We start from the raw sequence: 20,000 nt of genomic DNA on the forward strand, positions 1-20,000 counted from the left end.
TTCAGATGGTCCAATACAGTTGGAATCAAAACATCAAACCTTGCTGGTAACTCACGTGTAGTTTGAGATGTATCTGTTTCCACTGCAGTTTCCTGCTCATCTTCATCCACCTTGGTCTCAGGTCTACCACGGGGCTGATTTTCAAGAGTAAAGTCACCAGACCGGAACTTCTGAAGCCATCGACATACAGTGCACTCATTCGCCACATCTTCCCCAAACACTTCATTGATGTTTCGAGCTGTCTGGAATACATTGGTTCCATGACGGAACACATATTCATAAACAACACAAATTTTTTATCCATCCAAGGGTTCACAAAAACTGATTTACAAGGGAAAACTCACAATATAATCAGAAACCATGAATTGCATTTCAGAAAATGATAATGTAACTCTTCAATGTTGTAAAACAAGGAATTCTCAGGATAAAAATATCAGAGTTAATGACTGTCAAACTTGGTGCTTAAGAAAATTGGACGTTTCATTCTTAATGACCTGATAGCATAAATTTGGTTGAATATACCTCATCAGCATATTGGAGTATCATTAAAGGCTGTGTCTGAATGATGTCTTTTACTTGTTTCGGTCATTAGACTGAGGCCATGCTGGGGCACCACCTTGAAAAAATGTTTAGTCAAATGAATTAACCTCACTACTTCTTTTCATTTTTCTTTTTAGAGTTTGGTACTTATTCTATTGGTCCTTTTTGCTGAACCACTAAGTTACAAGGACATAAACACATCAACACCGGTTGTCAAGTGGTGAGAGGGGAAAACACACACACGCATACATATACAAATATACATGTACATGTGCACATACACACATACATATATATGCAAACACAATGCATACATATATATACACACATACATGCACACACACATGCATACATATATATGCACACACACACATGCATACACATGTACACACACATGCATACATATACATTGCACATGCTCACATATACATGCACACACATGCATATGCACACACACACACTCACACATAGTAAGGGCTTCTTTCAGTTTCTGTCTATCAAATCCACTCACAATGCTTCGGATGGCCCAAGGCTATAGTAGAACCCAGAACTGCATTGTTAAGAAGCAAACTTCTTACCACACAGCCATTCATCAACGATATGGACATGTTTATTTTGATATTTAATTTATCACAGCAGGTACACAGTCATGTCTGTCAATAAAGACACATAGACAGAGACATCCTTTTGTATATTGTGATACAGGAGTGGCTGTGTGGTAAGTAGCTTGCTTACCAACCACATGGTTCCGGGTTCAGTCCCACTGCGTGGCATCTTGGGCAAGTGTCTTCTGCTATAGCCTCGGGCCGACCAATGCCTTGTGAGTGGATTTGGTAGATGGAAACTGAAAGAAGCCTGTCGGATATATGTATATATATATATGTATGTGTGTGTATAGAAAATCTGCCTCAGATAAACCCCATCCAACCAATCGATGCAAGCATGGAAAAAGAGGACATTAAATGATGATGATGTTTTGTGTGTGTCTATCTATCTATCTATCTGTTAAGTGGTTGGCATTAGGAAGGGTATCAAGCCATAAGAAGGGTCTCATGCCACAACAGACAGTTGGAGTCTGGATAGCTCCCTGCTAGTCAGCACCATTTCAAACCTATATATGTATATACCTTGGTTTATAAATATTCAAATTAAAATTCACAAAAAAATAATATGCAACGAACCAGTTATCCATTGGATATTTTTATCCCTTAATGAAGCTATTTTAACCTCCCTCTCTCTCTCCTTATATATATATATATATATATATATATATATTATATATAATATATATATATATATATATGGCACCCATTACATTCTTGGAGTGGTTGGCATTATTAGGAAGACCATCCGCCATAGAAACCATGCCAAATCAGACTGGAGTCTGGTGCAGCCCCTCAGCTTACCAGCCCGGGTTAAACCATCCAACCCATGCCAGCATGGACGACAGACGTTAAATGATGATGATGACATTGTTGGTGATGATGATTGTATATATATTATATATATATATATAGAGAGAGAGAGAGAGAGAGAGGAGAGAGAGAGAGAGAGAAAGTTAATCCAAACAAGAAAGCACAAAAAAACACAACGCGAGGACGTGGAACAAATATAGTATTATTGGACGCTCAGGAAAGAAGGAGGGTTTAACGTTTCGAGTGGAGCTCTTCGTCGAAACATAGAGAAGGAAAGATCCAGAGAAGGGAAGACAGAGGAAAAAAATCGCCAACGGTACACACGCAGTCACATATATATATATGTATGTATGTATGTATATGTATATATATATATATATTATATATATATATATGTATATATATATATATATATATATAATATATATATATACACTAGTAAAGTGCACAAAAATATATAACTGTAAACACAACAAAGTGGTATTTATTTAACACTTGATGTATGTGTGTGTATATATAGCAATTGTTTTATGCTGTCAGTTCCTTGAGGTATTATTGCTACAGAAAATAATTTTGAGTTACATAAGATCTGTGTCTGTGATAATTATTGATATATGTTCAATTCAATACTGCATCATTAATTACTGTAGATGTGTTTATTTGCAGTATTGCTTGCTGTGGGGATTAACAGCTGTTGGTGTAAAGCAACAACTTTCTTTTCATGTCTTCCCCACTAACTGTCATGTGAGAAGGTTGAAAATGTTTTAATTTTTAGAAAATATTTCACATGTTCTTCTCACTCAAAGTAAGGTTGCCAAAACAAAAATACCTTCACTCAAGCAAATTTGTTTACAATTTTTTTCTTTTTGCTTTGACAGGAAGAGGTATTTCGTTCCCATGCATTTCCTTACTTCTATAATCAAATACAAAAATATCTTTTGTTATTATGAAGATAATAGCATAAAGTCTACATATTTCCCATGGTTTATTTACTAATTTATAATTATAAAAATAATAGACAGCCTGTCTTCCAATAAAAGTAAAGGCACTCTACTTTATCTTTGTAGATTTTCATAGCAAATATTAGCATTAATTTATATCATTGTGCACATTTGAAGTAAACACTTTAGTTTTATTTGTACTTATATAGTAATGAAGAAAGATAGTTTAAGATATTTTATTTATTTACACAACTCAGCATGTGTGTGTGTGTATTTGTGTCTGTGAAGAGTATTCAAATATTTGCTTTTGTTTACGAACGCTAATAATCCTTTGTAATTTATAGTTTGGTATTCTTCCTTAGCTGGAAAGGAATTCACATCAGCAGGCTAAATCACTGGTTGTCAAACAAAAAGAGAAAAAAAAAAATGAAATTTTAAAATTCTAATAATGAGAAATATGATTTGAGAAATTTCAAAATTTTCCAATAAAATCCAGTTTCATTTATTTTACTTTCATTCAGTCATGCTTGTATTTGTACAGATAAATCAGTAGAAACTGGATGCCAGAATTGGAAATAGATGCTAATTAGACACTACGAAATAAAGTAAACAATAATTGGAAAATAGTTTGTGCGAAATATTTTCCCTTGTGGAGAGAATAGTTACTTTCTGACAAACAAAATTAAAATTACCAGTTTTTCTATAGTTTGTGGAAATTTTCCAGAAAGCAAAAGATTTAGACATTTTTTTTTTTTTTATCTCTGTGAATTAATTCATATTTTGAGTACTATGAATGAGAAGAAATAACTGGTTCACAATTCTAAAGATTTTCAGAAATGATTTGGAATTTGAACAATTATAAGGAAAATATTAAAGGTAAAAGAAAAAAGAAATTGAGAATAGTAAAGATTAAAAATACTTCTCCACTACACATTTATAACTAAATTGAAACAACCAATGAAATTAGCCAAGGTTTTTTTAACGACTTCAAATATCAGTCTACTTTAAGTGATATGCTTTAAATATCATATTCCTTTAGAAGGATTCTACGAAGTAAAAATATTAGCAACAAAAGGTATTTATATTTTACAGTATTTAGGATCTGTCCCCTTACAATTTTGAAGTTATGTTGTGACTGATTCTTCTTTTCATCCTGTTTTCAATAAAGTAAATACCTGTCTGAAGGTAGTTAATTTGTCTTGACTCATCCCCCAAACATTGGAACCTTTTGCTAAAATTATCTCCCACCGTGTGGCACCTTGCGCAAGTGTTTTCTACCATAGCCTTTCATCCTTTCAGAGTCAATAAAATAAGTACCAGTTAAGGACTGGGGTTGATGCAATCAACTTCCCACCCACCCCCAAAATTGCTGGCCTTGTGCCAAAATTCGAAACTGTTATTATCATTATTATTATTATTATCATCATTGTCATTATTATTATACAGATCTATGATAACCAACCACAGGTGTTTCACTCTTAGCCCCCACAGTCTAAGTTCATTCTTATTCAGAACTGCTACCCTCTGAGATAGATCAGAGAACTGTATTTTTCTCATATTTTACATTTTTGGATCATCTTCTATGGACGAATGCCCTTCCTGTCACCAACCACTTTACAGAGAATACTGGGCCTCTGTTGTTATGGCATCAGCACTCGTAATGATGCCTTCAAACCATCCATGACTGAAGAATTATCACTGCTCAAAGATGTATTTGTTCATTCAAGTGTAAACCAAAAAAAGATGAAGATTACAGAGACTGGTTTTGTTTGTTCCTTCTCGAGCTACGCCTGGCTCATAAGGGCTGGTTTCCTGGTTTCCTTGGCATATAGGTTCCCCACCTGGACGGGACGCCGGTTTGTTGCAGGTGAATTGCAAGATGCAGGAGGAAAGAGTGAGAAAAAGTTGTGGTGAAAGAGTCAGCAGAAGCTTGCCAATACCTTCTACCAGAGTCACGTGGAGCTTAGGTGTTTCACTCATAAATACACACATCACCCGGTCTGAGATTTGAACCTGCGGTCCCTCAACCATGAGTCCGCTACTCTAACCACTAGGTCATATTCAGAGACTGGTGAGAGAAGAATAGATAGAATGGTTGCAGTGGAAGACTGTCCAGGTTGCCAGCTTGCCCGATGGCAAGTGGGCCCCTGTGCCATTAGAATCCATATATGGGGGCCCAGGTTAGTATCTAAGGAGCCCATCCCCTAAAGTTTGATAATTTTTTATTCACTCCTGGAAGAATGCATTAATTATTTCAGCCTGGCTGTGTTTGTAGACAGTTGAAAAGAATACTTTTAACAAAAAAAAAAAAAATTAAATGATAGCATTGTAGCTGCAGGTGGACCCCTTAGTCTCCTGGCAACCAATATTTTTAGACCCAGTCCGCCACTGAATGGTTGGATGGAGATGACAAAAGTATGATGTTACAGAGTGGGAATGAGATGCATGTGTTTATATATGTACCTACACATATACATATATGCATGTGTGCCTCTGTGTGTTTATATACACATCTACACACACATGGGCATGTGTGTGTGTGTACATGTGTATGTGTAGGTCTTAGATCATAATGAAAGAATTCAAGAGTGGCTCACCAGTGACTTCTCTATGCTGACAAGTTAGTTCTCATGACTGAATCAATGAAAGAATTAAAGGGAAAGGTTCCAAATGTGGAAGCATAGCTGGAATCAAGATATCTGAATGTAAACCTAGCAAAAAGAAAAAGAAAAAAAAAACCCTTCTCTACTGCCATCTGGAAAGTGACCTTGCTTTGCTTGACATGGCCAAAAGAAGTAGTTAAAAATTCTATACTATATACTGTATATTAACAATGGGTACATAAGAAATGCAGTGAGACCAGAAGCAGGCTGTTAGAGAAGGACTTCTTATATAGTAAAAACAGAGGAGTAGTTAGCTGTGAAAGTAGTCATAAAACGGATTGTTTTCAAATGCCTGGAAGGCTTCACTAAAGTAGGAAACAATTTCTAATAACTGGATGACCTAATCAGTTGTGGAAGTGGACATTGTGAAAGCGTCGTTGCCAGAGTAAGGATGGCTTGAGAAAATGGTTCAAGGAGCTATGGCAACAAAGGGATACTCACATTGAGGGAAAGGCAGATTCTATGATTACTGAATACATAGTGCAATGGTATGCTTCATTGGATGCATGAAATATAGGGCAGCACAAATATGCTGAGAGGGGGGAAAAAAACTGCTTTTATGAGGAATTAATTGTAGAGCACAAAAGAGAAAATTTAGCTAGAACAGATATGCTGCATGTATGAAGGAGAAAAATTGGGTGAAGAAGCACCGAGCAATCCAAGTGGAAGCAGCAAGCAGAAGAAGAAAACCAATGAAGACAGAGAAAGAAGTGGTGATTTGAGGATGCTTCACAATGTGAAGAAAATGGACAGGGGACTGCAATAAATGGGGGAGATGCTGTGCTGAAGAAGATGCATCCAAGACATGTAGATGCAAAGTGGGAAATTAAACATTAAAAAAAATGAAGATGGACTTTGTGAACAGAAGTATAACAGATATTTCTTTTACTTCACTGAGAAAATAGGTCTTATGATTAACCCATAGAGATTTCAGTTTTCAGAAACGATTATTGGATCAACTTTCATTGAAGTGCTTATTTCCTCTTAGCAGCCAAGTGAATGTTGTAACACTAATTCATGAAAAGTCTAAATGTAATCAAGTTAAACATGATCTCATTTACAAAGTGCTACAAAACAGGACTGAGTGCATTAACTGAAAAACCAATACAGTGTTTCTAATATTGAGTGTGGAAACAATAAGTAGCCTGTGTTTCTTATATTACATAATCGTAATCATATTATTAATATGTATGCAGCACCTCGCTTCTCTCTATCTCTGGTCTCAGGCCAGCAGTGTTTGGGGTCTGAAGATACGCTGTAAGGCTAAACCCTTTATGAGTGAGAAACCCAGGGTAACCCCATAAACTGGCCTACCCCACTATGATATATATATATATATATAACTCCAAGAAAGTTAGATGTTGTGAATCCAACCAACTAAGGGATAATATCTATCCAATATACTGCTGGTAGAATACCCAATTATTAATACATAAGTGTATTATATTAATACATAAGATGATTATATTATATATAATATTATAATATCATACATATTATTATATGTAAGTGTATTATATTAATACATAAGATGATTCAGAAGTCTCTTTGGCAGTCATATAAATCAACTAACAAATGACCTCCACTTCCTTACTAGAGTTTTACCCATCAACATACTGTATTCAGTTAATCTCCTCCTAACCCCAGTCCCCTTGCTGACTACCATGGTCCAGGGACTCCAGGGAAGCTGGTTTACTCTCCTGCTATTCACACTGCCACAAACCAGAGTACATCAGGCAGTTGAGTTAACTGTTCCTGGCCAATTGAACAGGGATACTATTATACGGGACTATTTTTATGAATGACTATTTTCTCATCTGTTGGTTATGATAGTCTCCTAACATATATATAGATAGATATATATTATTTTATATAATATTATAAAGGTGGTTTTTTTCTAATTTTTATATATATATTATATTTTGTGAAATTTGATTTAGTATTTCTAAATTGAATTTTTCCCTCTAAGTTAGGAATAATATTCCCTCAAATTATTATTATTACTATATATATATATATATATATATATATCAAGATATTTACAACAAAATAGAACAGATAGTGTCATATATATATCATCATCATCGTCGCTTAACATCTGCTTTCCATGTTGGCATGAGTTGGATGGTTTGATTGATGACTGGCAAGCCAGGAGGCTGTACCAGGCTCCAATCTGATCTGGCAAATATATATATATCCGTAGCTAGTAATTGTCACATGCTGATAATGAGTTACTACCCAGAAATCCAGGTCCTAGAATGTTCTTCATAATAAAATTATTTCAGCATTTTCTACTTTGTCTTACTTTCCCTATACATATCAACTTGTGTGTTCCTTTTCAACCTTCTACATCATCATCATCATCATCCTCATCGTTTAACATCCGTTCTCCATACTAGCATGGGTTGGACGGTTCGACCGGGGATCTGGGAAGCCAGAAGGCTGCATCAGGCTCCAGTCTGATCTGGCAGTGTTTCTACAGCTGGATGCCCTTCCTAACGCCAACCACTCCGTGAGTGTAGTGGGTGCTTTTTACATGCCACCTGCACAAGTGCCAGGGGAGACTGGCAGCAGCCACGATTGGATTGGTGCATTTTATGTGCCACCGGCACAGAAGCCAGTCGAGGCATCGCTGGCATCGGCCACGATTCGGATGGTGCTTTTTACATGCCCACGGAAGCCAGTCTAGGCGGCGCTGGCATCGACCACATTCAGATGGTGCTTTTTACGTGCCACCAGCACAGGGATCACGGCTGCAGTTTCCATTGATTTTGATGTTGGTGTACTTGACTCAATGGATCTCCTCAAGCACAGGGTTGAAATGGTGTTTATAAGTATATATATATATATATTATATATATATATCGTAAATATGAGGGTAATAAATTAAAATAATTTATTACCAGTGGTTAGCATGCATAAATAAGTCTTATGACATACCATATTTTTTAAAATATAAAAGTGTATAGAGTCCTGTCAAAGGTCTCCTCTTTGCGTCTAGAAATATTCTAGACACTTTTATATTTAAAATATATATATAAGATTGTTTGTAGAAATACATAAATCCAGAGGAGAAGCACATTCTAAGATGTAGAACAGTAAATACTATAGGGGGATAGGTTGGTTTATGGGGTTACCTTGGGTTTCTCATTCATAAGGGGTTTAGCCTTTTGGCAAATCTTCAGACCCCAAACACTGCTGGCCTGTATGCAGCACCTCCCTTCTCTTTATCTCTGGTCTCAGGCCAGCAGTGTTTGGGGTCTGAAGATACACTGTAAGGCTAAACCCCTTATGAACGAGAAACCCAGGGTAACCCCATAAACCGGCCTACCCCTCAATGATATATATATATAACTCCAAGAATGTTAGAGGTTGTGAATCCAGCCAACTAAGGGATAATATCTATCCAATATACTGCTAGTAGAATACCCAATTATTAATACATAAGTGTTTTTATTGTGAGGCAATTACACTGAATGTAATCAATGGGTGAGGGTAAAAAGTTGTATATATATATATATATATGCATATACACATACACAAAATTAATATAAGCAGCAGGTTGCAATGTTTCACCTTCACCAGAAAGGGAAATTATAATTGTCACTAAATGTGACTAGGGTGTTGGAAAACACCTACATTGCTAGAAATAAGAGCTAAAATGCTCTAATGCTGTAGTAAATGCACATGAATGAAAAAATATACACTAACAGGGACCATAATTTAGAAGACCTTTTAGAATTTAAACAATGTATTAAATTACTATTTCTTTGTTACACTAACATACATACATATATATGTATGTATATATATATATGTATGTATGTGTATATATATATATATATATATATATATATATATGAAATTACTATTTCTTTGTTACAACATATATATATATATATATATATCATCATCATCATCATCGTTTAACGTCTGTTTTCCGCGCTAGCACGGGTTGGACGGTTCGACCGGGGTCTGGGGAGCCAGGGGCTGCCCCAGGCTCCAGTCTGGTCTGGCAGTGTTTCTACAGCTGGATGCCCTTCCTAACGCCAACCACTCGGCGAGTGTAGTGGGTGCTTTTTACGTGCCACCTGCACAGGTGCCAGAGGGGTCTAGCATCGGCCACGGTCGGTTGGTGCTTTTTATGTGCCACCTGCACAGAAGCCAGTCGGGGTGGTGCTGGCATCAGCCACGTTCGGATGGTGCTTTTTATGGGGGGGGAGGGTGCAGGAATATAGAGGAGCACCAGTGGGGAGGGGTGTTCGGAGAAACGATGACAGGTTCTAGACAAGTAGAACGTAGGATATCACAAGAGGGGTAATGCATGGTGAAATAGCATATTGAAGAGGGGGGTTCGAAGAGTAGACACCTATAATGGTGGTGGGAGAAGCGACATCCGGTATAGATGGAGCAAAAATATAGAGATATCCGGTATTGGTGGTGGTGGTGGTGGTGGGCAAGGGCGGGCTCACCGCGAATACGCGAAGGTTGATAGAGGAGAGAGCGAGGACTTGGACGGGCAAAATTATCGTAGTAACATGGAGAAATTATCACCACATAATAATAAAGGGATATTTAGGGGGGACGGGGGAGAAATGGAGAAATTATTGGCACAAAATGATGAGAGGAATTCGAGACAATAAACAGAGTGACGACTAGGGATCAGAATAATAATAATAATAATAATAATAATAATAATAAACAGATTAACAACTAGAGATCAGACAATTTTGCATGAAAATATTACTGGTAAAGATACGGGATGAATTAAGTTCAAAGATTTCTTATCTTGGGATCATTTCGTTTACGGTCAGACTCGGCAAAGGGAATTTGAAATCAAGAATGAGGCAGGTTACTTTATGGGCTAGCTAAGAATGCTTAGCAATGGAGAGGAGTAGGAAGAGGAGGCCAAACAATGTGAAAGAGGGGGAGAGAAGGAAAGAGAGAAAGTGGCACCCCGCGAAGAATCGGCAGCCATTTCAATCAGCCCTGTAAGGGAGATCTTAAATATCTATTCTATATTTTAGCGAGACGAGAGGCTTAATCGATATACAACGATAACTAAAGAATTATACAGAATATGCAATACGAGGCTGAAATAATAAACAGAGTGACGACTAGGGATCAGAATAATAATAATAATAATAATAATAAACAGATTAACAACTAGAGATCAGACAATTTTGCATGAAAATATTACTGGTAAAGATACGGGATGAATTAAGTTCAAAGATTCTTATCTTGGGATCATTTCGTTTACGGTCAGACTCGGCAAAGGAATTTGAAATCAAGATATATATATATATATATATATATATAATATATATATATATATACATATATATATATATATTGTAACAATAATTTCATGTATAGTTTAAATTCTAAAAGGTCTTCTAAATTACACTGGATATCTAACCCAGTTGTGAAACTAGATGCTGTCATTAATCCACAGGGATATCAACAACCAGGAAAGGTGATCCTAAACTCTAGTTTCCATTTGGTTAAAGCTTTGTCAGGAGGTGTTTACTTCCTCCTAGCTTCTGAGAGAGCTTAGTAAATACTACTGTTAAAACATGTTGTGTCAGTAATCCTATCAATTAACGTGAGGGGCTAGTTTTACACTGCTATGTAAATAAGGTCAGCACTTCGCATAATTTTTTGAAGTCCAACAAAAGCTTAAGTTAAGTACTATCATTGAAACCCATCAAACATTTTAGAAAAGCTCATATTACACCTTCACACACTCTCTCCAGTAAATCACAGCTTGCTACATTCAACCACTGTATTACTACTTCAAGCCTTATACAAGAAATACTTAATGGTTTCAACAACAACAACAGCAGCAGCAACAACAGCAACAAAAATCTTGCATATACCTATTTCTTTATTGCCCACAAGGGGCTAAACACAGAGGGGACAAACAAGGACAGACAAACGGATTGAGTCAATTATATCGACCCCAGTGCATAACTGGTACTTAATTTATTGACCCCGAAAGGATGAAAGGTAAAGTCGACCTTGGCGGAATTTGAACTCAGAATGTAATGCCAGGCGAAATACGGCTACTCATTTCGCCCAGTGTGCTTAATGTTTCTGCCAGCTTGCCGCCTTTATTTCTTTATTGCCCACAAGGGGCTAAACATAGAGGGGACAAACAGGGACAGATAAAGGGGTTAAGTCGATTACATCGACCCCAGTGCGTAACTGGTACTTAATTTATCGACCCCGAAAGGATGAAAGGCAAAGTTGACCTCGGCGGAATTTGAACTCAGAATGTAAAGACAGACGAAATACCGCTAAACATTTGGCTCGGCATGGTAACGTTTCTGCCAGCTCACCGCCTTTCAATCTTGCATATACCATTACATCAACCATTTCCTAATACCCTTTTATACACACAATACTCAACAAGTCCTTAAGAAACAAACCAAAACACTGGCTAGTGAACTGCCAGTCACTTTGGCAAGCTTATCTACAATCTGCAACTTCCTGAAAGGGATATCTATCCTCAGCAACATTTCTTAACTTCTACGTAAATGACCTTTCTCAATCTCCATGAAAGAAAGCCTCACACAAAGAAGACATCTCATTCACATCTTTCTCTCTCACCATACTATCCAGACACTTCAGCTGAAACCCCCACCTTCGCAAACATTATACTAATCAGCCAAAAATTTCAGCTCTAAACTAGAAATTAAGTTACTTTATCCAAGTCTCATAGCTACAAGATAATTTCAGGATAAATTTAAAACAATGTGAATTTTTAAAATATTACATTTGATAAAATAATCATTTTACTCAAAAATCAACCCAAGCAGGCCCCTAGGTGTTATCTATGCAAGGGGTCAGAAGAAAGAAGTGACATTAAAGCCAAGTCCACTCTCTTCTTTAGCTACATTGAATATTTGTGACATCAGTTTACATCATCATCATAATCATCATCATTGTTTAATGTCCGTTTTCCATGCTGGCATGGGTTGGACTGTTTGACTTGGGACTGGCAAGCCAGGAGGCCACACCAGGCTCCAATCTGATCTGGCAATGTTTCTACAGCTGCATGCCTTTCCTAATGCCAACCACTCTGAGAGTGTAGTGGATGCTTTTTACGTGCCACCAGCATGGGAGCCAGTCAGGAGGCACTGGCATCAGCCACGTTCAGATGGTGCTTTTTACATGCCACTGGCAGGGGGAGCCAGTCAGGCAACACTGGCAACAACGTATGGGTAAATGAGTAAACAGAATTATACAATCCTCTCACACATATACACTCATCTATGTTTATACTATACATATATATAAATATTGCGTGTGAGTATGTGTATGAATATAGATGCATACAAGCAAGCATACAACCAGCATCTTAAGATATGCATGCCATGTGATTTATGTAAAAGCATGTACATGCACTTAAACAATAGAAACCAGCCTTTATATGTAAAGGTTTTTATATATTGATATAAAGGCATTTACGTATAAAGGCTTTTCGTAGCAACCTGAATAAACTAATACAAATGAAGAACAGGTGAGATTGAAACAGAAAAGGGATTAAGGAAGTGATTAAGTATAATGTATAAGAGTAAATCCATGTTCATAAAATATCTGGAATCTCAGAGAGGAAAATACAGTGTACAGAGAAGATAATCATGTGTTAGACTTATTTAAATGTAAGCCGTTGTTTAATTTTAATGTAGAGCATATGTCATTAAATGAGACGTGAATCTGTAGCTGCCTCTTTCAACAATCAATGACCTCAATCTTAAAGAGTGACAGTAACTGTGTTTTAATAAATTTAGAAAATTTTTCGAAGCGTAGTCATGTTCATTAAAAATTTAGAAATAATTAAGAATTTAGAGCAATTTATTAAAATAACTGTGTCATTATTAAACCAGTGTTTGGCATGCAACTTAACAAAAGATTCTGGCATAAAATTTATGAGGGAAGCTTACAAGGTTTTACTAGAATTCAAAACTGTCTTAGTAGTATTCTAGCTTAGAACCTCTACTTGACTATATTTCTAAAAGAAATTCAAATATAGACATGAAGATGGTCAAGCCAATCACATTGGCTGGTGTGTGACTTATGTGAGCTAAAAGCTTCTCACCAAATAGCTTGGTTAAACATTACAAAAAGTAGCTGAACTGAACCTCAGACAATTTGAATATAACTATTTTAAAATGTGGGTTGTTCTTTTTTAATTATAAAATCTCATGCTGGCTGAAGTCTAAAGGGAAAATGCACACACACACACACTGAAAAAATGTGAATATCATTTTGTTTTCCTTTTATTTTGAGTCTGTACGTTTTTTTCCTTTTGATTTAACCTTGTTCAAGGTTCTACATTACACTCCCACCTATTTTAAAATATTTATAATCAAATTGCATGCAATTCAATTCACTAGCTTTTTATAATGCTCACTGAAGTTTCTCAAAGCTAAATTGAAACTTTAATGGCATTTATATAAATAGACACACACACACACACACACACATATATAATCTACAGATGAGATCCAGAGATTTTCAGTATAGAAGAGAGTTAGTAGTAGTGCTCAAAAGATTCAAACTTAGATTCCAATGTCTTTCCAGGGGATCAATTCCTCAGGGTAAAGAACGGCTATAAGAGGGATTCATTTGAGCAGATATAGAGGCAATTATGTGGATAAACAAATTAGATATATTAAATAAAACTATTCGGGTATGAAGTATAAAATACATATTTATACATTCAAAATGAGAGAAAGCAAAAAGTGGAGACTTTCAGGCGACGAATACTTAAATATAAATACATAGATGTTTATACTAATAAATTCAGTTCACACAGAGTACAAACGACAGAGAAAATTAATGAGGACGACAAAAGGTGTTATAAGTCCAACAGCAGTTTTGGTGGGTTCGGAAATCCATCATAATGTTGGTAGATGTAGTTCATCACAATATATCAGCCGTAATGGAAGCAATCAACATTGGATAAGACAAGCCTCCATCATCAGGGTGGAAAAGATTTTACATCTCAGATCTTAATGAATTTCCTCACAACTGTCAGATGAATGGGAACATGAAACTCTGAGTAACAGTTATAATTTTGCATAATTATAATATTATAATTATAATTTTGTGATAATTTTGCAGCTTTAATAAAAAGTATATTACTCTACTTTGGTATTTGAGTACTATTTCTTCCACCTCGTTTTCCACTTATGTGCTCACCTGTGTGTTTGTGTGTATGTGTGTGAGTGTGTATAAAATTAATCAAAGGACATACTAAGTATGTCTACTTGCTGGAAATAACAGTCAAAACTCTTATTTAAATCACCAAAAATACACTGATAATAACTACAGAAATCAACCATCTGAAGGCAAACGGGCTCAGACAAACTTCCATTGTACATTTAAGTATTTGGACACACATGGACCAGTTTCTGGGCTGGCAAAAATAGCCTCAGCGCACGTTACCATGATAGAGATTCCCAACCTGTCGTGTTGAAGTCTGTGCTGCAACTCATGCATTTTGCACTGAAATTATGGCATTGTATGTATGTATCTATGTATGTATATAAACACACATATATAAATATTATATACTTATAAATATATATATATATGGAGAGAGAGAGAGAGTATGTGTGTGTGTGTGTATGAGAGAGAGAGAGTAAATATATCTACCTATATATATATATATATAACTGAGATTGGTAAGCTAGGTTCCTGTAAGAAGTCTACAAAGCTTTAAAGTTACATTGGGCCAAACCAAGCAACTTCAAATAATAATAGTAATAATAATAATTAAAATAATTTGAAATTGAAAGAATTAGGAGTGTGAAAACTGTAAAGATTGTGTCTGTAATAATTGATCCACTGGGAAATGTAAATAAAGATATAGATGAATAGAGACTGAAATAGAATGTCCTGTAGAGCTTCTAGAGAAAGTTTGTCTCTTAGGGACCAGGAAGATTATCAAGAGGGTCTTAAGCACTTGAAGACTATCGAAAAATTGTGGATATCTAAGATTACAGGCAGTAACCCACTACCTACTTAAATTCTACCAGGAATAAGAACAACCGTAAGTCAAATCAATAATAATAATGATAATATTGATGATGATAATGATAGTAATAATAATAATAATATATATATATATATATGTGGAAAGGTGCAGGAGTGGTTGTGTGTTAAGAAGCTTGCTTCCCAACCACATGGTTTTGGGTTCAGTCCCATTGCATGGTTCCTTGGGCTAGTGTTTTCTAATATGGCCTTGGGCCAACCAAAGCCTTCTGAGTGGATTTGGTAGGCATAAACTGAAAGAAGCCTGTTGTTTATATGTGTGTGTGTATATATATATATATGTTTGTGTGTCTGTGTTTGTCCCCCACTCCACCCCACCATTGCTAGAGAGCTGATGTTGGTGTCTTTACAACCCAATGATTTAGTGGTTTGGCAAAAGAGATTGATAGAATAAGTACGAGGCTTACAAACAATAAGTCCTGGGGCTGATTTGTTCAACTAAAGAAGGTGCTCCAGTCAAATGACTGAAACAAATAAAAGAATATGTATGTATGTATATATATATATATATATACATGTATTGACTGGCTCCCATGTCGGTGGTATGTAAAAAACACCCACTACTCTCTCGGAGTGAGTGGTGTTAGGAAGGGCATCCAGCTGTAGAAACCTTGCCAAATCAGATTGGAGCCTGGTGCAGCCTCCTGGCTTTCCAGTCCTCAATCAAACCATCCAACTCATGCCAGCATGGAAAACGGACACTGATGATGATGATGATGATGACAGATATATATATATATATTATATATATATATATATATATATATATATATATATATGATGATAGATCGCTAACCACTGCACATTCTTTATTTTCTCTCCTTGTTTCTTTCTGTGTTCCTTTCTGTGGAAGAGCGTAGGCTTGAAACATTAAAGATTTTTTCACTTCCCGAGCATTAAACTAATACATCTGTTTGTTGTCTACACAACCTGTTTTCCTTTTTTGTTGTTTTTTTTTGTGAATTCTCCCACTATATATATACAGGAGTGGCTGCACGGTAAGTAGCTTGCTTACCAACTACATGGTTCTGGGTTCAGCTCCACTGCATGGCACCTTGAGCAAGTGTCTTCTACTATAGCCTCAGGCCAATCAGAGCCTTGTGAGTGTATTTGGTAAACGGAAACTGAAAGAAGCCCGTCATACATGTGTGTGTGTGTGTGTATACTTGTGTGTCTCTGTTTGTCCCCCCTCCCCCAACATCGCTTGACAACTGATGCTGGTGTGTTTTTGTCCCCTGTAACTTAGCAGGTTCGGCAAAAGAGGCCACTAGTATCAGTACTAGACTTACAAAGAATAAGTCCTGGGGTCAATTTGTTTGACTAAAAGGTGGTGCTCCAACGTGGCCACAGTCAAATGACTGAAACAAATAAAAGAGCAAAGAGTATATAAATACATAAATATGTATGTATATATATATGCATGTATATATATATTTTATTTTATTTTATTTTATCTAGTTTCAGCTCACGAGCTGTGGCCATGCTGGGGCACCGCCATTTGGTGTTGCTACATGATTTTACTTCACGAATGCTTTTTAGCAATTGCCATTTGGTGCATGAGAGAGTTCGATGCAGCTGCCCTCATCTGCACCTCCTGCCATGAAGTTGGTTCATCTGGGACACCTGACAGGAAGAGATCCAGTTTTATTTTAAAGACATCTGCATCCACCCCATGCAGGTCTCTCAGGTTCTTTGGGAGGATATTGAAGAGCTGTGGGCCTCTGATGCCCAGGCTATCACAGTATCTTGTCCTACATCTTGATGGCAAATTTGGAGTCCTTGGCACTATGCAGTGGCACCCAGTTCTAGTATTTGTGTAACTCTCGATGCCAAAGTTTGGGACAAGTCCTTCTAGGATCTTCCAGATGTATATTATGGCATATCTTTCTTGCCTACGCTCTAAGGAATAGAGTCTTAATCTCTTGAGTCTTTCCCAGTAGCTTATATGCTGCACAGAGGCTATCTTCTTCATGTAGCTTCGTTGGATCGCCCCAAGTTCTGTGATTAACTTGACACTTGATGGTGACCATAGCTGAGAGAAATAGTCAAAGTGGCTTAGGACAAGTGTCCTCCAGAGGACCATCATGGATTCCTGGTCTCTTGTTCTAAAGGTTCTAAGAATCCATCCAATGAGCCACCTACATTTCATTGCCAATTTAGCAACATGCACATGAAAGGTTGCATTATCACTCATGTAAATATCTAGGTCTTGCACTGATTGTGCCTCTGGGATTGCAATCCCTCCAGGTCCAGCGTATTTATTGGGTATTGCATTTAGTTTGGTATGCTGATAGCATAAAGCTTGAAACTTTTCAGCATTGAACTGCATGCTATTCTTTTCAGCCCACTTGTATATTTTGTCCAGCTCACATTGCAGGTGCATAGTGTCTTCAGGGTTCTGTATTGCCTTTGAAACTTTTGTATCATCTGCATAACTTGTAATCGTGGCTCTCTGCGTGGCTGAGGGCATGTCTGAGAGAGCCATTATGAACAGTAGTGGTCCCAAAACAGTGCCTTGCGGAACACCGCTCACTATTTGCGTGTTAATGGAAGTGGCTACTACCACCTGGCTTCTATCCTTCAGAAAGTCATGAAGCCATTCTCCTAATTTTCCAACTATCCCAAGATTACACAGTTTGTGACATATCATTCCATGATTGACTTTATCAAAGGCCTTTGCAAAGTTGAGATATATGACTTCCACATTTGAATGGTTGAGCTCTGAAAGTGGAACTGCAGTGGTCTTGCTAGGATTGTCTTACATACTTTTAGAAGGATTGCTGGGAATCCATCGGGGCCAGCAGCTGAGTTTATTTTCATTTCATCTATAGCCCCCATTACATCGTCTTCGTTTATATTGATGTAATCAATCATCGCCGCCTCTGATTTTACATCTGCAGTGGTAAAGAAGTCAGTTGGACTGCTGACTTGAAAATGCCCTAGGGGTGGAGTGAAAATACTCTGGGATTGCTCATTTAGTATTTCACATATATGTATATATATACAGCCGAAGAAACATTGCCAGATAAGACTGGGCCTGATGCAGCCTTCTGGCTTCCCAGACCCCAGTTGAACTGTCCAAACCATGCTAGCATGGAAAGTGGACGCTAAATGATAATAATATACATACATATATATATATATATATATATACATACATACATACATATATACATACATACATACATATATATATACATACATATATATATATACATACATATATATATATATACATACATATATATATACATACATATTATATATACATACATATATATATATATACATATATACATACATATATACATACATATATATATACATACATATATATATATATACATACATATATATATACATACATATATATACATACATATATATATACATACATACATATATATACATACATATATATATACATATATATATATATATATGTACACATACACATATATACATACATACATATAACACACACACACATACATATATACGTGCATACTCATATAAGTATTCTGTAATACCTATGTAGGTGGAATGCTCAGCAATAACACCAATATCTGGTAGTAAAATTTTTTCCTTTTCTTTATAATATTAATCAAATATTTGGAACAACAAAGATAGCTGGAAAGGAGGGTGGGGAGAAGAAAAAGCACACAAACATCACATGTACCAACACTGTCATAGAAATCTTTTGTTTGTTATGGAGACACATGTTCACTGATACATATATTAACATTTATACTGACATATATGCATAATTGATGAGGAAATTACTTTAATATCAATGAAATCAAGATGAAATAAAAAAAAATATACATCATGTACTAACAGGAAACTACTGGAAAATAAACAGCAGAGTGTCCCTTAATGGAGGAGGAGGAGGGGAGATGCGAGAAAAGGGAGGGAAGGAGGAGGAAAAGGAGAATGAAGAAGAGGAGGGGAGGAGGGAAGGTGAGAGAAATAGGAGAGGGAAGAAGACGAATGAAGAGAAGGCGGGAGAGGAGGAAGATGAGAGAAATGGGAGGGGGAAAGGGAGAAGGAAAGAGAAGAGAAGGGAGAGGGAAGAAGAAGAATGAAAAAGAGGAGGGAGTAGGAGAAAGATAAGAATGGAGGAGGGAAGAAGAAGAATAGAAGAAGAAAAATTAAAAAAGAAAGATAAAAGAAGTAGAAGAAGAAGGTGAAAGAAAAAGGAGAGAGAAATTGGAGGAAGAAGAAGAAGAAAGAAAGAAAAGGGAGAGAGAAGTAGGAGGAAGAAGAAGAAGGTGAAAGAAAAGAGAGAGAGAAGAAGTAGGAGGAATCAGAAGAAGGTGAAAGAAAAGGGAGAGAGAAGAAGAAGAAGAAGAGAAGAAGAAGAAGAAGAAGAAGGG

The 20,000-nt window shown here is 36.5% G+C and overlaps 2 long non-coding RNA genes across 2 annotated transcripts in view; both read left to right on the plus strand.

Annotated features, from left to right (window-relative positions):
- LOC118762248 overlaps positions 1-5,217 on the plus strand; it is a 7,566-nt gene extending 2,349 nt beyond the window's left edge. Inside the window, exon 2 of the long non-coding RNA XR_004998002.1 lies at positions 4,998-5,217. This is a non-coding gene — a long non-coding RNA (uncharacterized LOC118762248). The remainder of the gene's footprint in view (positions 1-4,997) is intronic.
- A 2,216-nt stretch (positions 5,218-7,433) lies between these two features.
- The window catches only part of LOC118762249, a 15,228-nt gene continuing 2,661 nt past the window's right edge, over positions 7,434-20,000 (plus strand). Inside the window, exons 1-2 of the long non-coding RNA XR_004998003.1 lie at positions 7,434-7,445; positions 8,827-8,833. This is a non-coding gene — a long non-coding RNA (uncharacterized LOC118762249). The remainder of the gene's footprint in view (positions 7,446-8,826; positions 8,834-20,000) is intronic.

Source organism: Octopus sinensis, linkage group LG2 (assembly GCF_006345805.1).
Source record: "Octopus sinensis linkage group LG2, ASM634580v1, whole genome shotgun sequence".
In the NCBI taxonomy this organism is placed as follows: domain Eukaryota; kingdom Metazoa; phylum Mollusca; class Cephalopoda; order Octopoda; family Octopodidae; genus Octopus; species Octopus sinensis.